General features: G+C 38.0%; 1 pseudogene; it reads left to right on the top strand.

Moving 5' to 3' along the window:
• Positions 1-321: 321 nt before the first annotated feature.
• LOC112489603 (protein LIGHT-DEPENDENT SHORT HYPOCOTYLS 4-like) lies at positions 322-2258 on the top strand (annotated as a pseudogene).
• Positions 2259-5588: the final 3330 nt, after the last annotated feature.

Raw genomic sequence — 5588 nt, 5'->3', positions numbered from 1 at the left:
GACAGCATCAAAGATTGGAATAGAAACATCAAAATTGTAGTTTATTCGAAACCAATATTATAAAACTATAGAGGGATAACCGAGACAGCATCAAAGATCGGAATAGAAACATCAAAATTATAGTTTATTCGAAACACAAGACCATTATGGATACAAAAGGATATATGAAATTAATGTGTTTCCAAGGTACCGAAATTTGGGTAATAGAGGCTTCTAAACAATTAAATAATTATTAAGGACAAATTAATCAATAAAAATGTACCTAACCATACACATGCAGTCAGAGTCCCGCCCATGACCATGTGTTACTAACTGGAACGAATGGTCTCCACTCTCGGCTATAAAAGGCAGCAGCTACAAATGAGAGTGGCGCTCTCTCTCACATTATTCTTCAAGTCGCTCTTCTCAAAAACAACAATAACAACCAAGCAACCACCATTCCCAAGTAAGCAGCCGCCAGATATTTTTAATCTGACATGACTTATTTTGCTTTCTGCGTCTTTAAGTGAGATTTTTTTTTTTTTTTTTCTTTTGGTTGTCGTTGTTGTTTTGTGTGTTAGTTCGATTTTTTTTTTTTTTTTCCTTATTGTTCTAAGGCATGGTTTTGATTATAAAGATTCGGTTTATATATATATATATATATATATATATTTATATTTGATTAATATGGTGACGTTGTTAGCCCACTTACAATGTTTTGCCCTTGAATTAGTATTTTTCTTTTTACGTCTTCTTGGCTTATTTATTGCTTTCTTAGTTTTGTTTGTTCGAAAAGATTTCTTTTTATTTATATCCATGTAGATGATGGAGGAATCTTTAAGGAAAACGTAAATTTCCCTTTTGTTTGTGCTTAAGAGCAAGAGATCCTACGGCGAACTGGACTTGTTCACAGGGGTCGTTCTATCAATTACCACCATTAACAAGCCACTAACTCGCCGAACGGCATGTGCTATTCGGATTTTAATTATATATCCCAAGGATTCACTTCAAGAATTCGAAACAGATTCAAATCCAGAAACAAATTCAACCATCATCAATATCAACACCAACATCAGCAGCAGCAGCAGCAGCACCACACTAGCTGCAGCAGCTGGGGCAGCATCAGCGTTGTCACCGTCATCCTCATCGTCATCGTCGCCGAGCTCGACGCTGAGCCGGTACGAGAACCAGAAACGAAAAGACTGGAACACTTTTGGTCAATACCTGCGAAACCACAGGCCGCCGCTGTCTTCTTCGGCCATCCCAACCCACCGGCACCCTGTCCCTTCCCTCTACGCCAAGCTTGCGGGAGCTTGGACCAATTCGGGAAGACTAAGGTTCACACCTAGTTCTGTCCCTTCTTCGGGGTCCCAACCCACCGGCACCCTGTCCCTTCCCTCTATGCGAAGACTGGGGGAGCCTCGACGCCCTCATCTGCGGCCTCCGCGCTGCTTTTGAAGAGCACGGAGTGAGACCGGAGGCGAATCCGTTCGCCGCAAAAGCTGTGATATTGTATCTGCGAGAAGTTCGTGATTCACAGGCCAAAGCAAGAGGTATTAGCTATGAAAAGAAAAAACTCAAAAAGTCCTCCTCCTCCTCATAATAATAATAATAATAGTAGTAGTAGTTGTAGTCAAGCTTCTTATCTGTCGGCATTGCATAAACCCATTTCTATCCGACCCAAATCCCATGCATAAACCCATTTCTATCGGCCACTGGCACCACCAATAAAAAGTCACGCGGCTGCAGGCTAAATCAGAACAGCGTGCTGTTCGGATTTCAGATATCCGACCCCAAATACCAAATGCATAATCCCATTTCTACTGGCTGTGGGCAAGACCACTGACGAGTGACGCGCCCCCGCTGGCCGAATCTGAACAGCGCGTGCTGTTTCGATTTTTAATATCCGACAGGAGTACCACGACAAGCCACGCGCCGCAGGCCAACCGATTGAACATAGGCTTGCGATAGTGATGGAGGAGACCTTTTCGATCACATTTGACGGAAGGGAAACAGGTTGGTCGGTGGGGATGTGAGTGGCATCACAGTGTCCACCGCCGTGGATTAGAGGCCCGGGCGGCTCTCTCGTTTCTGGCTTTTATGTGTTTGGTCTTATTAGCCCGCCAATTTTGCAATTCTACGAGGATGTTTGTTTTTCATGACTCCTGTTTATTTTTTATTTTTTTATTTTTTTTTTATTTTTTGGCTGTGCTTGTTCTAGATGTTATGGGTTTTGGAATTTGGAGCTTCCTTACAGTGGATCTCCCCCTAGGTTCTAACACTAGTTTCTAGCATATAGTTTGGTTAAATAAGAACTTGAGAACTTTAATTTTTAAAATTTTCAAGTAGTTTCGTAAATAATTTTTTTAGATTAAAATTTTGATTTTTTTCAATTGAAATAATTCATTTATTTGCTCTTTGAGTACTCTGTTTTAACATTCCTTAAGTTTAAGAACTTTGGTTTCCAATTGAATCAATGTTTTTTGCAATTCTAGCCTGAAATATATATGTTTGTGTTACAAGTTGATACGAATCTAGGATGATCTGCGCCTAAACCCGTATTATATTATTCCGGATCTACTTATGTTCAATTTCTAATAGTCACCTTGACCCCTAACCAACCTATCATTAGAAACATTGGTATAATGAAGATGCCACAATAGGTGATGAATATCCTATTGATAAGTCAAAACTAAAATACTCATTCACTAATGGTACTTTAGGTGTTCAAAAGAACAAAGAGAAATTCAATCCCACAAAATAAATTATGAATATTATTATTGGTGTGTTCTTCCTCAAAAACAAGCCTTATATAGGCTAAGAGAAAACAAAATAAACTCTAATTACAATAGGTAAAACCGGCCACCAAACAATAGCTTGGCCAAAATTTACCTCATTTCCTGATCTAATTTGGATTAATTAATTCTTTTATTTTGAATTAGAAATTAATTAATTTACAATGAAAATAATAAAATAATAATTTTTCTATGTTGATTTGTCTAGTAAATAAATAAATAAAAATCAAATAAAAGACTAATTTCCTTAGGAAACTAATTGTCTAGTTTAACTACTAAGCTATCTTTAACTAATCTCCAACTTGTTTGGGCTCCAAAGCAGCCTCCATATGCCATGTAGGATACCAAATATGATTAATAATGATTCTCACACGTTGCCCCTTGATTGGAATAAGTCAAACAACAAGAAAAGTCAAAGCCTAAATAGCACATTTTCGGTCAAATTGAGATGATGTTAGTACAATTCATTTTTAGATGCTTTTGATTTTGCCTTGGCTGGATTCCATGTCCTTTTAATGATATTCATTGAGTTCATTAAGTGTTGGAACTATGCCTTGCTGCCCAGAGTCCAAATTTGCACGAAAACAGCTATCCGGGCCCGTATCGACTTCCACCACTTGTATGCTCAAAACAAATCTTAAAACTTCAAGTATGGATAAGCCCTCTAGAGAATGAATTACTCCCTGGATAAAGGCAGTAAGGTTGTCCCTAAACCTCTTAGCTTGATCCCTAGTGATCGGCCTGGTCTTTATCCGTATCGGGTTAGCACTCTAGTGGGTTGTCAGTTGTGCGGGTTTGGGTGGATTCGCATCATTCCCCTCCTCTTGACAAGGGTTTGTCCTAAATCAAAGTCATCACCTGCATCAAAAGGAGATAAATCACCAACATTAAATGTAGCACTAACATTATACTCACCCGAAAAATCAAGTTTATAAGCATTGTCATTTATCTGCTCCAAAACTTGAAAAGGTCCATCTCCATGCAGCATAAACTTGGACTTCCTTTGTTCAGAAAACCTCTCGTTTTTTAAGTGCAACCAAATCAAATCTCCTGGGTCAAACACTATCACAACAAAATCTAGAAATACATACTCATTATGGCAAAAATTACACTTTTTAAAGTTAGCAAATAATCTCTTTTAAATTTTCGAATTTCCACAAAGTAAATCTCTTAACAAGGCGGATAAAGTTCTATACAACAAAAACATTTTTAAATAAGCATCTTTATAATTCATGACTAGCAATGGTTTCTTACTCAAGATGTCTTTATTAACATCCCTAAAACTCAAATAAAAATTTTTATTTTTCCTTTCTTTTCTTTCTTTTCCTTTCTCTCTCTTGGCCACCACACTTTCTCCCTGTCTCTCGAGTTTCTCACCTTGTCTCTCGGCTTCCTCTCTTTTTCTCACTCCACTTTCAGCTTTCTCATGATTTTTCCACTCAATTTATGCTTTAGAATGCTTACCTTGGACAGCAAGTTTGGACTTACCTTCTTGGATGGATGGTGAAGCTGTTGGTGCCATACTAGCTTTCTCCTTGAGTTTTTCCATCTCCCTCCTTTGTTGTATTTGTAATTGTGCTCTATATACTTCCTTGGGAGTTAATGGCCCTAGCTTGACCTTCTTACTTTTAAATCTAAAAAAAATGCAATTTTGTCAACCATAATGAGTAGCATCTTTATCAAATTGCCATGGTTTACCTAATAGAATATGTCCGGCATGCATAGGCACAACATCATATAAAACAACATCCACATATTTATCTATGCTAAATTTTACCTTGGCTTATTTATTCACTTTCATTTCACCACTATCATTGAGTCATTGTAATCTGTATGGTTTGGGATGTTTAATAATTGTTAAGCCTAATTTATCAACCACAATGTTACTAATTACATTTGTACAACTTCCACTATTAATAATCATACTACAAATCTTACCTTGGATTTCACATCGGGTGTGGAAGATGTTTTCCCTTTGGACTTGATCCTCATCCTTGTATACAGCAAGTACTCTCCTAGAAACCAAGTTTAATTCGGTTTCATCTTTAAGTTCTTCCTCTCCTTGTTCGGTCTCACACTGACTTTCTTCACTTTCCGATTCTAGCTCACCATTACCCTTTAACACCATGATTCTTCTATTTGGGCATTGGCTAGCAAAGTGTTCTCGTCCCTGAAACTTAGAACAAATAATTTCTCTAGATCTTGAAGGTTTAGAATCAGATTTTACCTCATTCTTTGGTGCTTGGACAGATTTCGCTTTGAACTCCCTTTTTGGCCAATTGATGCTTTCTTCTCGAACTTTCGGCTTTAGCTTGTTCTCAAAGGTTGGATTGTTTCTCCAGCCACTTGGATTTGATCTTCTGCTATTGGAAACTCCTCCAAATCGTAAGCCTACACCCCTCCTCTTGAATTGATGCTCTAATTTAATAGCTACATGCAACATCTCCTCCAATTCCACATATTGTTGTAATTCTAGTTGATTGGCTATTTTAAGATTCAACCCACCAAGAAACCTTGCCATGGTTGCTTCTCTATCTTCATTCATGCTTAACCTCATCATAAGCATCTCCATCTCCTTGTAATGATCCTCCACGGACCTATTTCCTTGAGATAAAGATTGAAGCCTTTGATGCAGCAACCTATGATAGTGTGATGGTACGAATTGCTTCCTCATGGCTCCTTTCAGTTATCGCCATTAGTGATCAAGTCATCACCAACTCTCCTTCGGGTATTTTGCTCATTGATCTACCATTGGAGTGCATAATGGCTAAATTCCATTGCTTCCAATTTCACCTTCTTAGTTCCGAATAGTTG

The sequence above is a fragment of the Ziziphus jujuba genome, chromosome 3 (assembly GCF_031755915.1).
Source record: "Ziziphus jujuba cultivar Dongzao chromosome 3, ASM3175591v1".
In the NCBI taxonomy this organism is placed as follows: domain Eukaryota; kingdom Viridiplantae; phylum Streptophyta; class Magnoliopsida; order Rosales; family Rhamnaceae; genus Ziziphus; species Ziziphus jujuba.
Note: the sequence above shows the minus strand (reverse complement) of the source record. Positions and strands in the feature narration are given on the sequence as shown.